The sequence below is a fragment of the Myxocyprinus asiaticus genome, chromosome 7 (assembly GCF_019703515.2).
Source record: "Myxocyprinus asiaticus isolate MX2 ecotype Aquarium Trade chromosome 7, UBuf_Myxa_2, whole genome shotgun sequence".
Classification (NCBI taxonomy): domain Eukaryota; kingdom Metazoa; phylum Chordata; class Actinopteri; order Cypriniformes; family Catostomidae; genus Myxocyprinus; species Myxocyprinus asiaticus.
In genome coordinates this window covers 10,835,375-10,855,975 of record NC_059350.1, presented here as the reverse complement: position 1 = coordinate 10,855,975, position 20,601 = coordinate 10,835,375, and positions in this window count along the sequence as shown.

Sequence of the window (20,601 nt, the reverse complement as noted above, 5' to 3'; positions counted from 1 at the left end):
AAGCGGAAAACTCCGATGCATACAGTAAAATGGCAAAGGATAAACGTTGAACATGAATAAGCAAAAATAAGCAATGCTAAGCAGGCTAGCAAGCTACAAACACGGACTCGTGCAGCATGCCGGCAGCAACCGGAACAGGTACCACTTCCCCTGGGGTCGTTTCGATATGGTTTTCTATGAGATTCGTATGACCGGGGAGAGGCGAGAACACGTCGGAGAACTCTCCTTGCAACCTGGCAACCTCCATGACTTGGGATGGTGAAAGGTGGTCTCCACAAGTGACCGGGGTGACTCAATTGATGGCTTTTAAGTTCACCTCCAGCCTGAGCTCCTCCCTCTCCGGAACGACCATCACCAAAGTCATGGGAACTGCCTCTCTCCATGGTTTTAGGAGGTTGAGGTGGTATATCTGACGTGTTCCACCTCTATCCATTCGTTTCACCTCATAATCGATATTCCAGACTCGCCGTGTGACCTCAAAGGGCTCTTGCCACCTGGGGAGTAATTTAGAGCTTGATATGGAGAGCAACACAAGGACTTTATCTCCCGGTGTGCGTGACATGAACGTAGTGCCCTGATCAGTGAGGATTTCTTTTGGAATCTCCACTCTGGCGATAATTCTAAAGAGTGCCTCTGCAACACTTCACACTGAGATGTTTTGCAGAGGCACTGCTTCCAGATATCACGTTGCATAGTCCACCAGAACCAACACAAAGCGATGCCCACATGCCGTTCGTTCTAATGGCCCGACAATGTCCATACCAGTTCTTTCGAAGGGGACCTTGATCAACGGAAAGGGGCGCATTGGCGCTTTTGGGGTGGCCAGCGGATTCACCAGCTGATATTCACAGCATGCTACACACCAGCGAACATCCCAGTGAATGCCCAGCCAACAGAAATGGGCCATTAGATGGTTCAGTGTTTTCTCCTGCCCTAAGTGACCCGCCATTGGATTATATTGAGCCGTCTGGAATAACATTTCCCGACGGCTCTTCGGTAATAACAACTGGGTTGTATCCTCCTTTGTCTGCATGTCCTGCGTCACTCGATACAACTATCCTTAATAATTGACAAATATGGGTAAAAGAGTGCAATGTCCGGCTGGAGGTGTTGACCATAAATCACTTTCACTTGGTCAAAGGCGTGCCTAAGGGTCTTGTCTCACGTCTGTTCCAGAGGGAAATCCCCTACAGATAATCATCTAAGGGCTGGTGAAGTCAAGACGTCCCCCTTAATAAAGTTCTAAATGACAGCCAATTCATACCCAAAATTTGTGAATGGGAGAGGCGGGGACTAACCGCAGCCTTGACACTATGAATTTGTCCCTGAAATTGATTTTAATTTTTAAAATCCCAGTGCACACACCTTATCTTCACCCACCAGCTTGTACCCAAACCCTCGGAATGAACCAAACCTTGGTGAATGGAGGTTTGGTTACAACCTGAATCCACCAAGGCTTGGTATGTACCTCCCTTAATACCCACAGCTATCCGGTACGCTCCAGTTCGATCGGGGGCTGCCTGTGGCCCATCAGGGATCCGGACCAATTTCTCCACCTCCATCGTGGGCATCAGTCCTGGAAGTGCCCAGGTTCCCCGCAGCTCCAGCGATCTGGCCCAGACTTTACGCCCACACCCACAGTAGCAGATTCACCAGCCTGTGGGGGAGAGCGGAGAGAGATGGGGGAACCGGTGGGTTGAAAGGTTTTGGGGTCATAATTCCCTGTTTCCGGGGAAAAGGAACAGAATGGGGGGAAGGGGAGGGGGGGGGAGGAGAGAGAGAGAGAGAGAGAGAAGAAGAGTGCTCGCCGGCCCCCCAGATACACTGCCATATGGTCCTCAGCCAGCTGGACCGCCTCATCCAGCGATGTCGGTCAGTGGCACTAGACCCAGTCCGCCATTCCTTTCAGTAGCCAGGTGCTGAACTGTTCCAGTACCACCAGATCAAGCACCTCCTCGGCGTCATGTTCTTGAGCCAGCAGCTACCTACGGCAGGTGTCATGGAGTTGTTGGGCAAATGTGAATGGGCGGACATGCTCGCTAAGCACCTGCTGGTCCTCTGCTTGAGCCTGGAGGAGCACCTGGAACCTTTGCTCCTGTTCCACATGCAGCTCAAGCAGAGCCTGATTTTGGGCTTGGTGGATGCCGGCGAAGGTCTTAATCACTTCAGCCAGCGGCGAAGTCTTCTTGACGGCGTTTCTTCCTCCTAATCCTGGATTTCAACACCACAGTGAAAGTTCACATTCTCTCTTATGTAGGAAGAAGCGGGGGCCAGGTGAACAGTCCACGTAATTCTTTTACTGAGCACACTTTCCTTAACACACACACGGTTTGCTTTTCAGTCAAACACACACACACATCTTCAAGCTCGGCTCTCTCTATCCTCCGGTGGTCTGGACTGCCCTTATATCCGTCTACAGCTCTCAGTGCAACACAAAACAGCTGTTAGAGATAATTTTCCACAAGTGTCAATCCTTACCTCTCTTCCTCTCCCATTCTCGCTCTCCGCAGACGTCGCTCGACCACGCCCCCTCCCCCCCCCCCCCCCCCCATCTCCACATTAGTGTTTTGGGAGAAAATAAAATCTAAGGAGCCTATTACCCTGTGTAGCCTTTAGCCCCGTTGTACTGTACTTGTAGAGAAAGCTGTTCTTTAAATGTGATTTAAAATATATAGTATGTTTTAAAACTCGCCCACTGCTCAGGTTGTGTTTTCAAAACCTATAAGAAGTCTTAACAGTGTATCACCCGCATATCACACAAAATATGCAGTAGGCCTACTTTAAGTGTGTCAGAGGTACTGGATATTTGAATATATTTTCACTGTCTCATTTGCGCCACCTGCCTGATTCTTTTGCAAGTGTTGATAAGACCTTAAATATGTGCCTGCACTTCGATACCAAAGCTTTTGAGGGCACAGCCCCCATAGGAAGATATGTCACCTGCATAAATGTTATGTTTCTGTGGCCTTGTAATCATGAGATTGAGAGTGGAATACATTTTTGGCAGGTGCAATAACAACACTGTCGAAATTATATTCCCCCCTGGCAAACCCATCCATTTGAAGCTACAGTCAAATGCTTTTGAGGTCACAGCCTCCATAGGAAGATACGTCATCAGCAGAAATGTGATGCCTCAGTGTCCTTATAATCCTAAAATCGAGAGGGGAATTCATTTTTGGCTGAAATTATATTCCCCTCTGGTAAATCCATTTTAGTTAAGATACAGTCAAATGCTTTTGAGGATACAGCCTCCATAGGAAGATGGAGAAGCATAAATGTGATGTCTTTGTGGCCTTGTAATCCTGAGATTGGGAGGGGAATACATTTTTGGCAGGTGTAATAAGGACATTGCTGAAATTATATTCCCCTCTGGTAAACCCATTTTATTGAAGCTTTAGTCAAAAGCTTTTAAGGGCACAGCCTTCATAGCTATAAATGTCATCAGCATAAATGTGCTGTGTCTGTGAAATTTCTCCAAAAGTTAATGAAAATGGGGCACATACTGAAGTAATGTGACCTAACTCTAACTCTGGCATCTTTATCTCTTTAAATAACATGACAGCAGTTTTTGAATCAACAGCTGACCTTGAGTCAGATGTATTTTCGATGTTAATTTTATGAGTTATACAAGCTGTAAAATTGACAAAATGAAGAGAAACACGATCATGTTTTTGGCCGAAAGGTGTCAAATTAATTGAATAATAATAACAACAACAACAACAACAACAATAATAATAATAATAACATCCTGAGGTATCATTATGTTCTTGGCCTTTTGATCAACCTATTTTAAAACTGAGGTGAGTTAATAATTTGGTTTATTTCTGTTGTTTTTTTGTTTGTTTTTTTTAGATGTAATGATACACTGACATACCGCTCTCACAACTATAAGCAAAATGAGAGTATGCTATCTATAGGCCTATTGTTACACTGCAAATTTTAATTTAATTTTAAATTATTTAATTGCCTTTATACTGAATATTTCCTTACATTTCATCTGATATACATTTCTAAACTCTTACGAAACATTATGTCTGTCTATATATCTTTCCATATACACAGATTTTTTTTTTAAATGTTTGTATTTTTTTTTTATATTGATATTGATATGTTCAGTAAGTGTAGTGGTAAGAGTGAGTAAAATGACACACCAAGTAAATTAATAATAAACGTCAACAGCACAAACGTCACATCACCACAGTCTTGGATCGTTAATCTCAAGTTTATTTCAATTGGACATTAAAACAGCTTTGCTTTGCAAAAGGTAAATCAAAGAGAAATGAGTAAGCTTTCCTTCATTCCTAACACTGTCGAAGCCTCGGTTCTGTTTCTGTCGAAGTTTAATCCATCTGCTAAATTTGTGTATCCAGTGACGTGCACAGACCTTAGCAGGGACAGCTTTTGTTTTTTTTGTTTGTTTTTTTTGTTTTGTTTTTTTGCATCAGTAGTAGTAGAAATTATAAATACTTAACTAATTTCTTAGATTTGTAAGTATTTAACTATTTTCTTGAATATACAGTATATACTGGACATATTTTTTTCAATTTTTCCTTTATCATAAATAACAGCCTATTCTGTTATATTTCTCACAAAAAGCACCATTGTAATACACTGGTTTATTTGTTTATTTTCAGACATGGTCTGTCATAACCCCATGTTTATGACATGTGTCATAGTAAAACCATGGTATTTTTAAAGCACCTTGGAGTACCATGACAGTATCATGAAATATGAACATGATCAGTCATTCAGTCCCATGGCATTACCCTGGTAACATTGTGCATGGTGCGAAGGCGCGATGAGAAAGTGCGAGCGTGAGGCGATTAACTGTGTTCCGCGAATGTTACAGGCAGGGTTGGGAGGGTTACTTTTTTAAATGTATTCCACTACAGATTATAGAATACATGCTGTAAAATGTAATTTGTAACACATTCCATTAGATTACTCAAGGTCAGTAATGTATTCTAAATACTTTGGATTACTTCTTCAGCACTGGTAGATTTTTTCACTCGTTTTGACTATAAAAATTCTGCCAGTACAGTAAGACAAAATACACATGTTAAAAATACATTCTCTGAAAAACCTAAATATCTTATGCAGTGTTGTTTCTAAAACAAGATGAATCAAATTGATCTTGTTTTAAGGATTTTTAGATATTTTTACAGGAAAACAATACAAAAAATATTATCAAGAATACAATTTTTGCCCTAATATCAAAGGTCTTACTAGAAAAAAAGAAATTATGATCTAACATGAATTTTCTTGATAAAAAAATATGATCGTGCCTGGTAACGTGCATGTAAAATGGCTAGAAATAGCATTTTAGCTTAGTGTAAAGCTGACAATTTACACAAGGTTTATTTCTATTTCTTCTGCTCCAAACTTACTTCAAACTTACTTCTCTGTCTGCTCGTATGAATGTAACACATCATAAGAAAGTGTTTCACCGCTGTTCAAATGCACTTTGGATCGCATCATTTATATGTATAAATGTTTTCCATCTGAAAGGACTAAATATTAAATGAAACAAATGATAATAAAATGCAAAGTAATCTCTTCAGTAATCAAAATACTTTTTGAATGTAACTGTATTCTAATTACCAATGATTTAAATTGTAACTGTAGTGGAATACAGTTACTTATATTTTGTATTTTAAATACGTAATCCCATTATGGTGCCCCTCTAGCAGGCCTGGTTCTATGGGGGTGCTTGAGGGTGCTAAGCACCCTCAAACGAACCTTAGAGCACCCTCAATTGCAGACCAGGGCAAACTGCTGCCCGCGGGTGGATTTATCATGAACGTTTTTTTATTAGATCTTTAATTTATCTGGCTTTGGGACCTATCGCGCATCCACAAGCTTTTAATATGCTCAGGGTTGCCAGATAATGCAACACCCCAATCAAAGATTTATACTTGCGCAAATAGGAAATATTTCACCTTATGTCATACTTAATTTATGCAATCTGGCAACCATGCATGCGAGTGCGCACTCTCTCTTTCCTCTTTGGAAAAAACCTTAAAGTGCTCAATAGTGCAATATTATGCATAAAGAAAAGTATGATGCAGACACTCCGTGTCCATTCTTGAGGCTGCGTGTGCTGTTTAGTGCCAAGTCTGTGAGAAAACCTTTTCAGTGATGAACTTTAGTAAAATTCCAATTGATCTTTGCATCATTTGCACGCAGAGGGGACACGCGAGCAAAACCAAGTGAGAGAGAAATATGTTTGTTCTTTGTCTCTCACACCTGTATGTGAATGTTACTCTGGCAGTAATCATTTATCACTGTCATGCAGCCTATTTTATTCAGTTGTGTGCTGAATGGGACGCCAAATAACCCATTGACAAGACCCACATCATGACCCATGAGCGTGTAAACAGGTTGATAATGTTCTGAGAATAAAACAAATGTGTCCACTTTTTGGCCAACATTAAAATAAGCCTTTAGAATCTATAATTTCCGAATATTTTATTTTACTATTAAACCAGACTCCTGATGTAGAGTGTTAAATTGAATACTAAATTACCACTACATTGAAGTATGGTAAAATAAACAATTAATAATTATACTCAGTCTTAATTCAGTTTTACTAACACATGATAGAAATGTAGCAGCAAAACTTCAAGCAATCGCAGAATGGTCCCATCAGAATACACTTCAGAAAATTGTGCATCATTCATTGAGTGCATGAGTGCACTGCTACTTCTGGGATTAAAAGATACAACTATGCAGAACTTTCATGTTCTACTTAACAGCTGATGTGGCCCCAGTACCAAAATAATTGCACACCTCTGCTCAATTTAATATGTATGTCTAATACTGTAAATTGGCAAGCAGATTTCCTTGAATCCCATCAAACACACAAAAATCCCTGCAGTTTGTGAACACACAATTGCTGCATCAAAACTTATAAATGTGTATGACTGTGCAAATCAGTATGTCCTAATCTGCACACGCAGCATTTTGCTGTCATTTTCAGTGACAGATCATGTGAAAAAAATGAAGCAATGTTTTGTACATAAAAAAACTGTTATTTACATTGTTTTAGTAGCATTTAAACATGATTTCATATATTTAAGAAATGTATAATTTACAATACATCTCCACTTTATACAGAGCACCCACAGTATTTTCAGAAGCACCCTCAGTGATTTTGATCTGGAACCGGGCCTGCCCCCTAGGGAATTTGTTTCATACGTGATGCTCCTATTCTACCCGTTCTGTACGGGAATCGAACCGGCGTCTCCGGCATGAGAGGAGGGTGCACTAACAAGGAGGCTAAAAGCTATATTTCATACCGTCAGTCGCTAGTGCACCTCTTGAGGTGAGGAGCTATCTATCAGCTGGCCACCGTTATATGCGTTATATACGCAGATTGCGTAATATGCGTATAGGGAGCTGCGGTACTGTGGTAGCCTAATGGTATTTTTCTGAACGTGATTAGTCTAATGGCTTATTAGTTTCAACAAAACCAAATAAATAAAATAAAAAGAAAAGAATAAAAATATTGCAAACGCTATAGTTAGATACGTTGTAAATCCACCAAAGGCTGAATAATGAAGAGAAAAATAATTCATAGCGCTTGTTTTAGTGCTGCTCCAGATCTGATCAACTGCACGTGTGCGCGCGCTCCAAATGAACGTGACAGATTAACATTTAATATTAGCGGTAATATTTCCAGTACGATTGCACACAGTGTGATTGTAGCTCAGCTTCGTCCATCATGCAGGTATACACCGGCTTAAGATCATAACTGGCCTCGGCGTGCGCATGTTGATGAACGGTCTCCTTTATTTTCTATTTACCCATAAAAAAGCGTTAGATTCGAGACAGTTATGGGCGCTTCATTTAAAATCATGGAGAGGCTATATATGGGAGAATCAAACATCCGCCGCTCCTTTTGCCATGGTGATACAGATAGATCGCTAATTATTGCTTTGTTCTGTAAAGTGTTTCAAGTGTACTGCATCTATAGACAACATTTGGCAAGCGATCATTTTGACAAACTTTGCTAGTTGAATTGTAATGATAAATTATTTCACATTGCTGCGCTGCTCAGCGTGAACCGCTAGAGGGCGCTTCTCTGTCTGCAGGGGTTTATGAATATAGGCTACACACAAATTGCTTGACATACAATGAGTACCTTCTTGATAAATGTATTTCTTGATAAATAGATATTGATTTCTAGATCACTTTCTAGATAGACTTGGTTTATATAAAATGAATACCTATACTGGCTAATAATTATTTTGCAGTTAAAAATTATTTTCTTATTCTATTATTTCTGAACATCTGGGTTTATTAGATTTTAATTTATTTTACATTTACACTCTATTGACAACTTTCCCCTGTGGTGCATTTGTAAATTTTTCTTGCACACCTTTGTTTCCTATAATGAAAAGAACTTGGATTTCTCTAACCAGGTTGCCTTGCATTCTAATAAAGAACATACAACTTGAATCATGTTGGAGTACATTTAAAAGTTGAAAAAATTTAATTGTGAATCGTCTATAAGTTTGATAAAAATCGAGATTTTATTTTTTTGCCATATCGCCCAGCCCTACAGTGAGGGGCTCTTTAGCTGTAAAAATGAAACTGAACATTATCACAAAGGCCTAAATAAAAAATGTAACTGTAACTGTATACTTACATTTTATTTACATTTATCTGCTTCTCAGTCAAAAAGTAGTTGCATCAAATCTGTATTAATGCATCCAACAATAATTCAGTGAAGACTTGGAGTTTTACCTCTATGATTTTTCTTTGTATCTGGATTAACGTGCATGCACTGTATTTGTAGTAATTACTGTATATAATGTACACTCAATGAGCACTTTATTAGGAACACCTGTACACCTACTTATTCATGTGATTATCTAATCAGCCAATCGTAGGGCAGCAGTGCAATGCATACAATCATGCCGATACAGGTCAGGAGCTTCAGTTAATGTTTACATGAACCATCAGAATGGGGAAAAAATTTGATCTCAGTGATTTCGACCCTGGCACGATTGTTGGTGCCAGATGGGCAGGTTTGATTATTTCTTTAACTGCTGATCTGCTGGGATTTCCATGCACAACAGTCTCTAGAATTTACTCAGAATGGTGCCAGAAACAAACAAAAAAACATCCAGTGAGCGGCAGAAATGCCTTGTTGATGAGAGAGGTCAATGGAGAATGGCCATACTGGTTCAAGCTAACAGACTGGCTACGGCAACTCAGATAACCACCCTTAAGGCGGATGGGCTACAACAGCAGAAGACAAAGTCAGGAGCTTTATTAGGACCATAGTGTTCCTTATAAAGTGGTTATTGAGTGTATAGTTGTTAAAAAGTTTCTTCAGCATGTCACAGAAGGCTAAATCCACAACATGCAGTTTGGCAAAGAAATGTGTGATGCAGAGGTTAACTTCAGGATCAAAGCACATGCTAATCATGTTCTACTAAAAAGAGAGAAAACTATTTTTTCAGGCTACAGGAAGTGATGCAATTCCAAAAATGTACTGTGATAAACCCTTTGGTCTTTGGTGTAGGCAAAGATGGCGCTGATCCATGCAGACATGCTGCAATTCTAATCCTCAGACACAATCGGGATGCACATGCAACAAGTAATGACAACTTAAGTTTTTATTGTTTTTATGGTTACCATACTTGATCTTGGTGACTGAAGTAATTTTGAAACTCATTCGTATGGGCAAACGCAAAGCTAAACATCATTTTGAGGCGGCCAGCATGGATAGCAATGCAAATGCTGTTCAATCTCAACTCTCCGCTCTCAAATCTAATGGTGCAAGACTGACAGATTTAACCACCGCAAGTGCAGACACCATTGATCCAAAGTTACCTTTGTTGATCTGTCTCCCCTGTACTCCATCTAAAAGCCCAGCTTCAAAGAAAGGAATGATAAAACCCCCTGATGCTGACTTAACTACGGATCTTGGCGCGAGGAAATATTCAAAAAAGTTACATCTATGGAGACAACTGTGAGAAGCACTAATCAAGCTCTTAATATTTTTAATGATACGGTGTGGAATTTACCAAAAGACAGGGCGAGCAACAATGAGAGGATTGCGGCCCTTGAAAAGAGCTATATTGACCTGAAAGAGGAGAGTAAACAATAGGCGAATAGCTACCGACGAAGATGGAAACTCAGGTTTCACAGAGTGAAGGAGAACAGTCAACAGGAGGAGACCTGGGATCTGGTAATCAACATTCTATGCAACGTCTCACCCAGGATTGCTTAGAAATTGCCGGAGATGGTGGCATAGAATTGGGAAGAGAAAAGATGACAACTCTGCGAGAGGTCTGAGAGATATCAATAAAAGAAAGGCACTATTTCAGTAAAGAAAGGATGGCTTAAATAATTTTCTTTCTAGAAATGCACTCGAAGTTCTGGAAAAGCACAATGGGGTGATTCTGCATTTTTTTGTAATGGCATAAACCATTCAGCAGGGGTCGCTATTTTCTTAAAGAAATTCAGAGGCGATATAGTGAAAACAATTTATTCTGGTGAGGGAAGATGGATTATAATTGTCTTATACCACAGGTCTATTGAATGCTTGATTCTAATTGGTTGACAGACGTTCTAAGGTGTGCAATTATTTTTCAAGTAAACGCATGGCTATGAAATAGTTCCAGGTCTTGACCGCATAACGGTTCCATATCACTTTATTTCAGTTATTTCAAAGAGCCCTACAGGCTACCACAATAAAATAACCAATTAAAACAAAAACGTTGGTTAAGTACATCAGATAAGAATGACAAACAATGTCTATAATATCCTAAATTGATTCCAATTTCAATTGAAAAGCATCCTTGGGCTCCCTCTCTTTTTCTTTCTCTCTTTCGCTCTCTTCTCACCCACGCACCCACCCACATACACACACACACACACACACACACACACACACACACACACACACACACACACACACACACACACACACACACTGTACATACTACCACAGCAAAATAACCATATAATCAAAGACATTGGTTAAAGTAAATCGGTTAATAACATCAAACAATGTTTATAATGTCCACATTTATTTCAATTTCGGTTGAAAAGCTCCCTCGTCTCCCCCACACTTACATACACTCACACACATACATACGCATGTGCATGTGCACACACACTCACACACATACACAAACACACACACACACACACATTGAGACTCGTATCACGACCAACAAATAGAGACGAACCCCCCGCGACTTTATCAGTACAACAGTTTCTATTATCCGAAATAACTTTTAATATGTGAAACTTTTTATGTTTCAATGTATTTCGCACTAATCAGCCTTACATACTGTAGCTATAATGGAAAGCACCGCGCTACCCCTCCCCTTCTCTCTCGCTAACACACACACACACACCCGCACTCACTACCTTGTTACTCCAATGCCGAAAATCAGCACATCCTCCGTTGCTAGTTCTAAAGTGAAGTTTTCGAACTAGCAACGAAGGCTTGAGCTGTATTCGAGCAAGATACACTTGATCAATACAACATTTTCTATGTTATCTGAGATATCCCCTTTACACACACTCCCACACATGTGGACACACATACATTATACACATTACGCACACACTCGCAAGCGAAAAACAGAGCTGTCATGTCAGCGCATTCCTGCATCTCAGTGGGGTTGAAAACAGTTGTTAAGGTTTACAACGGAAATATGGCGTCACTCACTGCTGCTGAGAAGTGCTTAAACTTACATCTTGCCAATTTTGAAGCGATGTTACCTCTGACGAGAGCTGCAACAAATAAAGGTAATCCCACAGGCGATCTCTCTCAGTTTCTGAGCTTGTCTTTTTTGATCCCTCAAAAATAAACTCACACACAAACTCTCACGCACAAACGCACTAACTTGTTACTCCAGTAAGTGCTCCAGTAAAGCTGTGCAAGCCTTGCTGTCCTCCTTTGCTAGTTCTAAAGTGACATTTTTGAACTAGCAATGAAGGCTTGAGCTGTATCAGAGCAAGATGCTGAATCCGTGGTGGAAGAAAATAGTTCCACTCACAAGCGTTTTAGGGATGAAAACCAGAAAATGTCTTAAAACAAAACCCTAAACAATGTCTTAAGGTGTGGTAACCATGGTTTAAGCAAAATAATTGATTCTGGCCTGTTACTTAAATGTGGATAATACGTAGTTTATTATATGTAATGTTTATGGGCATCACAACTTTTTGAATTTATGTATGTTTAAAAAAACTTTCAAATCTTATTAGACTTCAAAGGTAAATGTGGGGATGCACATCTGCTATTAGGAGTCCTGTCCCTGAGGACAGATTCCCTCTGAGAACTAGCACTTCTAAAGTTTTCAATTTGCTTTGTGATAACTTGCATGTTATTGATGCCTGGTGCTTCTTATATCCACATAACAGGGAATATACTTGGGCCAATAATTCTCTCACTCTTAAATCCTGAATTGATTTTTGGCTCATACCCATTAATGCAATTCAGTTTGTCTCCGATATCTCTATTGGTTACTTGCCCTTATAATAATAGGTTTGTCTCGATTTCTTTAACAGAAAACCCTGACAGTGTTAAAAGAAGTCGTGGTTATTGGAAATTTAACAATAAGCTACTTTCTGATGGAAAATTTCTAGAAATGGTAAAAAAAATAAAAATGCATTTATACTGTAAAATGATGCAATGAGCTATATCCAGAGATGGGAATTCTTTCAAAGAGATGTCAAGATATTTTAAGTAAACTTGACAATTGTCCAAATAATCCCATAGCATAGAGGAGGAAGCAAACTTGCATAAACTCCGTAATGAGATGGATGATATTTATTTAGATTTAGCTAAAGGTGCCTTCATAAGATCTAGAGCTAAATGGTTAGAAGAGGAAGAGAAAATACAGCTACTTTTTTGCCTTGGAAACTCTTTGACAGCTTTAATAAATAATGGTAATATATATACAGGTGCATCTCAATAAATTAGAATGTCGTGGAAAAGTTCATTTATTTCAGTAATTCAACTCAAATTGTGAAACTCGTGTATTAAATAAATTCAATGCACACAGACTGAAGTAGTTTAAGTCTCTGGTTCTTTTAATTGTGATGATTTTGGCTCACATTTAACAAAAACCCAGCAATTCACTATCTCAAAACTTTTCCACGACATTCTAATTTATTGAGATGCACCTGTATATATATATATATATATATATATATATATATATATATATATATATATTAAAAAAAACTTTTCAAATAACACAGTATGTACATTCATTCTATAACAAATAATATAATTCAAATTATAATGAAAATAAAGCAAGATTGTTCCTACAAAAAACAAGATTATTCACTTCAGTAATCTCAACTCAGTTTAGAATCATCTGCGAAGCTGACTTTTCTTTAGATGAACTCACAGAGGCAGTTCATTCTATGAATAAGGGCAAGTCCCCGGGTTCAGATGGTCTGACGGTCAAGTTTTATATACACTTTTGGAAGATAATCAAGATACCATTGCTTAGAATGTATATTAAATGTATGAATGTATTAATAATGAAGAAATGTGTACAACTATGAATCAAGGTCTTATTACCCTGATACCAAAACCAGAAAAAGATCCTCTATCCTTCCTTGATAACTGGAGGCCAATTAGCTTATTGAATATGGACTACAAAATCTTCTCATTAGTTTATGTGAAAAGGTTCAAAACAGGTTTAGCTGAGATAATCAATGAAACTGGTTTTATGTCAAAAAGACATATAAGTTGTAATATCAGACTGATATTAGATCTCATACATTATGCACACTACAGTGACTCAGAGGCAATTGTATTGTTTTTGGATTTTGGTTTTAACTCTAAAAAATTTGGCTTTGGTGAAAATGTCATTAAAATAGTCAAAATCATACAAGTATATTAATAGCTTTGTCACCTTTGATCAACAATTTGATACCTCCAACAGATTCCCCATAAAACGGGGTGTGAGGCAAGGTTTTGGAATATCACCATTTTTGTTCCTAACAGTTGTAGAATTACTCTCCCTAAGTATTCGAAATAGCTCTGATATAAAGGCTTTGTCCATTTTTGACAGGGAAATAAGTATCTCACTACTTGCCGATGACATAACTCTGTTTTTGGAAAATAAAGATCAGATTGGCAAAGCTCTAGATAATATTACTTTAGCTCATTTTCGGATGCATACTGTATGGCCTAAAATTAAATATTCCTAATTGTGAAATCCTCTGTTTATATGAAACCCAAGAAGCTTCAGTGGATAATAAACCCATAAGAGATAGTTTGAAGTACCTTGGTATTCACATTTCAAAAAAGTATTTTGTAAGATTAATTTTTCACCCAGACTTTAAAAAGCAAAGTTAACCTTTGGCCTCCTAGAGATGTATCCTTTCCTGGCAGAGTGCTTCTAACAAAAGCAGAAGGTTTATCTTGCTTTATATACCCAGTTATAGCATTATTTGTTCATGACACTACCAGTAAACAAATTAATAGAGTAATATTTAATTTATTTTGGAAAAACAAACACCAGCACCTGAAGTGAGAGGTGTTATGCGGCAGAAAAAGCTGACGGAGGTTTTGACATGTTAGATTTTTTTGATGTAAACAAATCTATTTTCCTTAAAAATGGGCATGATAAAGGAATAGATTATCTATGCAATATTTTGGATCCAGGAGGCAATTTCTACTCTTATTATGACTTTATGACTAGGTATAACTTTCCTATTGTTCAAAAGGAATTTCGTACAGTGATAAAAGCAATAACTGGTGGCCTTGTTCAATTAATGAGAAGTAATTTATCATATGGAGAGATTGTGAAGACTGAACATGAATTCTTAGTCAAATGTATAAGTATCTATGACCCAAAATGTAGTAAAAAACAAATTAGAAATGTATTCATTCAAGGAAACGAATCATCCCCAGGAGATTTTATTTTTTATTTTTTTATTCAACAATAGGAAATATTAATTGGAAAAAGCCATGGCTTCTACCATACAAATTCTGTATTTTACATAGAATATACTACTAATGACATCACCTCTAAATTTATTAATGTTAATTTGTATTGCAAATTTTGTAAAGTGAATCTTGAGTCAGTAGACCATCTTTTTTTAAGTGTCCCTTTACTTCAGAATTCTGGGTTGAGTTGACCAGATTTTTGGCCTTAAAATCTAGGCAAGAGTTCACATTAACATTATGTGATGTAATATGATCATTTTCTCATTGTAATCATAATATTGAATATATAATTAATGTAATGATATTATTAGCAAAATATTTTATTCATAAAAATTCAGCTGTACCCAAGTTTGAATTTTTATTAAATTTTTATTATTTATATTTTTTTTGCATGACTTTACTTATTTAATATTGACTCTCACAACAAAAAAAGTTGTCAAACTGTAAGACAAATGATTAAATTTGCCTTAATTCATTTGTAATATTACCTTTTTTAGTAGGCTAGTTATCTATCTTTTTTCCTTTGCTTATTTATTTTCTTTCTGCTTCAATGTCATCCAATGTTATTATTTTTATTATTGTTGGAAATGATTGGTTTCTGTTTTTGTAAGACTCTGTAAACCTGACATCTTTGCAATAATTAAAAAATAAAATAATAAAAAACCCTTGGTCTTTAGTTTCATAAAAAATTATTGGAACAAAATTAACTGGTTATTAACTGGTTACTAGCATTTACAAATACAATTTTCACTAATTTCATGTCATAATTCATCATTTATGTAATTGTCCAGCAAAAATAGACTAGTATAGAAATTAAAAGGTGTTGTGTCTATATTCATTATTGTAATGTCTATGACTCTGACACTTTCCTGGTAATGTTAATGTAAAAAGAATGGTGCTACTTCAAGTGGTGTCTTACACAGTCCTCTGCAGGTCTTCATGCTCACACACAGCATTATTTGACAATTCCAATTTCTTTATTGTTTAAAAAATATTGATCATCTTTAATCGTGCATTATAAAGCTTTAAAATGAATATGTTAACCTTGTAATCTCAGAAAGTGTACCTTGGACACCCATGTTGTTTTTTCATGAGTTAACCATGAACCATTTATTACCAACATTATTAACCTATGGAAATGTTTTTTATATATTAATAAGTTACCAACATTAGTAAGCTGAAATGTAAAGTGAACAATTGTTAACCATTTATTAATGAGTTACAAACATTAGTAAATGAAAATGTGTAATTTAATGTAAAGTGAACACCTGTGAACCATTTATTAAAGAGTTACAAACGTAAGTAAATGAAAATGTGTACCGTAATGTAAAGTGACCACCTGTGAGCCTTTTATTAATGACTTTCCAACATTAGTAACCTCTGAGTTATGCATGTGTTTATTTTTTTCTAATGATAGTTTATGTCTATTTTTCTATGTTGAGTGTTAATGTTAATGAATGTCTGTTATACTGTTTATTGCTTTATGTAAAGTTCAGAATGGCTTAATGTTCATCAGAAGATAGTTCATGATATATGTTCATTTATGAATGAAATAATATTTATGATAAATTATGAAATCTTGAATCATTAAAAGTCACTCATTAATAAATGGAGTGCATGAGTTGGAAACATGTTTAATAAAGGCTTCTTTTTTGTGCACGTTACAGTTAGTTTCACTCTCAGAGGTTACTAATGTTGGAAAGTTAGAATTGGAAATTAGAATTATCAAACAATGCTGTGTGTGAGCATGAAGACCTGCAGAGGACTGTGTAAGACACCACTCAGTGTAGCACCATTCTTTTTATATTAACATTACCAGGAAAGTGTCAGAGTCATAGATATTACAATAATGAAAACTGAACTTAAAGAAGCCTCCCAACATGGTTCATGTGTGCTCATTTCATTTTGTCTACAAAAAGCCAATGGAGGACAACCCATACCCCACGCTGTTTCTTGGTTACGAGAGGCCACCAGAGAAGAGACACCAACTCCTCAGGAGGGATGACAAATGTCTCTCACCAGGTTAGTTAGCCTAAATTATTATGCACAGAGTTCAGCGTTCACACAGAGCCCTTTGATTATGAGAAATATGCACTACTCACTCGAGGAGAATGTTGTAGGTTGGGGCAGGGTTTTGGAAGGGAAAGGCTATTTATAGCTAGTAAATCAAAAAGTTGCACATACATTTTGGTAACGTTTTCTATTTTTGGATTGTGCTAGAATCTGACATACCAGACAGTTTTAGGAGATTGTGAAATCATGTTTAGTGATTAAGGTTAGAACTCATGAACACAAATAATTCCATGGATTGAACATTTGTTTATTCTTTCAACTTTCTGGCTTTAAATTACGTTACTTTAAAAGTGCAATATGTAACAATTTTCATGTAATATTCACCTTTTTTTTTGCCAATGTGTGAACGGATTGTAACGCAACTTAAAAAATTTGCCCTTCTCGGAATTCCTAGGTTGCCTATTAAAGCCTGTAGACTGATTTTCATGTGAAGGGAGCGGGTTGCTTTTGCTGGGAAAATCCAAAGGATGTGACGTTTATGCGCGCTCCCAAGAGCCTTGCCTCTGTGCTTCTCTTCCGCTATTCAACGCTATTAACATTATCTTAGAGATGGAATCCAGCAAACGTCCGGCTCCCAGCACAACACAAACTCCGAGTAAGCCAAAAAACAAAAAAAAAACATTTATATACTGAATACCGTCTGGCTAAGCGGGAACGTGATCGTGGTCGAGCGAAAACTAGAGTGAACATCGGCAGGGCATTTGATTCTTGGAGGGACCTTCGTTCGGTTTTGGGGATCAAAACCGACCCTGAACTGGCATTCTTCTTATTGGACAGAAAAGCATACATAACTGCAAAGCATGTGAAATATAGTACCATAAGGATTGATCTGTGTAATTTTAGCTAACTTGATCTTGCCTGCTAACGCTGACGAATTGCAAGCTACCTTGCTTCGTAACTTTCAAGTACTTTCAACGATCTTCACTTTAAACTAAAAGTCAGGTATATAGGATAAATTTAAGCACATACGCTGGTTTCTTGATCGTAGTACAATATATGACATACAAAATAAAAAACAGTGCAACATAACAGTGCAGTGCAACAGTAAACTGTCTGGTATAGTTCGGTAGTATGTATCAGTATGCTATGTTAACTGATAAGTAGTTTTATTTTAGTCTCAAAGTTTGTAGTAAAATAATCATAACTGTGTAATTTTAATTATGCTACATCATCTGTCAGCATGATGCAAGTGAATCACGTTCAGTCTCTTTGTATGTTGTGTCATTGTTTTGGATGCTCGCTCGCATCCCTATGGAGTGTATGGATGAGCACGAGCACGAGCAACAAGTAGCTGACTGCAATTCACTTAACGGCCACAAGTGTCATTAATAACAAGGTTTTCTGAATCTTACATACTGCACCTTTAATTATTAATTCAAGTTAATATTATAGGAAAATCCCAAGGGAACCCATGGCGAATTATACACTTACGTGTTCACCTACAAATTGACTTCATGGCTGAAAAGCTCTGTAGTTGTACAGTGTTAGTCAACACAATGCAAGCAAAACCTTTATTGTTGACTCTCAACAATGGTAAAACAGCAAAGTTGAGACAGCGTGGTGACAACCTTTAGCACACAACGTGAAATTGCTAAACTTCTGGCCACATTGTTGCAATGTTGGTAGAAGGTTAGCGATGTTGAGACAACGTTCAGTGTTTGCTGGGTAGCAGGTCCCTTTTAGACCCTAGCTAGCTGCTGAAATTACACCCTTATGATAACAAAAATCATGTTTCTCTATTTCTCCATCAACAGCCATTCAAATGTAACAATGTTTTCAGATGGGTTGGCAGAGGAAGACTCACGGTGCGTCTCAATCAGCTCCCTAGCTCCCCATGTATTGAATCAGTATATTTTGAAGACTGAACACTGGGACACTTATGACTCAATTACCTGTGACACGATTATGAGCTTGCGCATTAAAACACAGCTGGTATTAATCAACAACATTGCTTTATAAATGACACTGTCGTGCATTTTCGTTGTAGATATTCAAACGTACAGTGTTATTATGCAAGATGAAAAATAAATCAATAAAAATGTATAGGAGTGTTTTTTAACCTTATAACAACTCCAACATTTAAAAGAGTGTTTCCCTTTCATGGTCATTATGCATGAAAGACTTACAACATCTTTTTTTAAGAGAAAATAAGGCTTTGACTTCACAGATTTACACTTGTGCTCATCTTCTAATGACTTAGACATCACAACGTTACCGTTAAGGGAACATAGTTAGCAACGATGCTCCCTGGTTTTTATTGTGCATTCTGGGAATTTTTAGGTAGCTAACATTTCAGTGCTCTGAAACGATTTCGCGATTGGGACAGCCCTATAAATGGCCGACTCCCTGACTACTGAACTAGGGAGCTAATTGAGATGCACTCTCATTCATATTTGTGAGAAAGCGCTACCTGGTTGATCAGGGTTAAGTTTAGGGGTAGGGTTGGGCTATACTTTAGCAGACCAATCAAGTAACGCTTTCTTTATGCATATTACTAATCGTCTAATCAGGTATGGCTTTCTTCATTAATATAAATAACCCTTCCCCTGCCATCCTAAGTTTCATTCATTTGCTTCCCGGAACTGACTACCAATGAAGCAAAAATGGCAGACTCCAATTCACGTATTCCCAGAGAACTCTGTGGTGGCCGAGCTGCTGCCATTAAGATATATGCAAATGTTAACAGATTTTAGGAGCTCCTGTCCATTTCATGTCCTCTAACAAACAATCTGTCCCTGGTAAAACATCTATAATATAATAAATTACTTGCAATATATACAAAAATATATGCTGCTTGGAAGAAAATACATTTAGTCAAAATACACAGTTATTTTTGAATGGCCTTCAAAAGGAACAAATGCTTTATGGCACCATATTGTGTAGTTGTGGTATCTACTAACAAGAGCTGGTAGCCAGCTAACAAGTCAATTCCTGACCCCCTGGTTACAATCACTGGATTTGTCACGAGGACACCAGCTAAGACAAAAAATTAACTGAAACAACAACAAAAAAACTTGTAGATACAAAAATGTTTAAACCAACAAAATTTCAACAAAGCTCATATCAAACAATTACAGGTGCATTCAGTAAAATTTGCATTTATGCTGGCTGAAAAAAGTTGCGTTGATGCAGCATCATGCAAAATCGGAAGCTCTCTGTAACCACTGTCATTGTAGAAATGCGCCATTAGCAGTCAGCCATGATTAATTTATTGAGTTTCCAATTACAAGGGATTTTTTAAATAAAGTAATATTCAGCCAGTCATATGAACATGGTGGCACCATATGTAGAATAAATCAGCATTTTTTTCTGAGACTGAGTCTTTATCTCAAGTGTGTTCATAATTTTAAATATTTTTCAAAAATACTATTACTATAACACTATTACCATATACTGTAGTAGTATTTCCATTTAATAGAAGTTTAATTAGCCAAAAATAAATAGAATATATATATATATAAAAATAAATACTAAGTGCACCTTTAAACAGTCTTTATATGAAATATAAAAAAAATTCCATTAAAAGATACCATTAAAGACACTAAATATATTATAAAACATATTCATCTCACTCCTTGTTCTTAACTCTT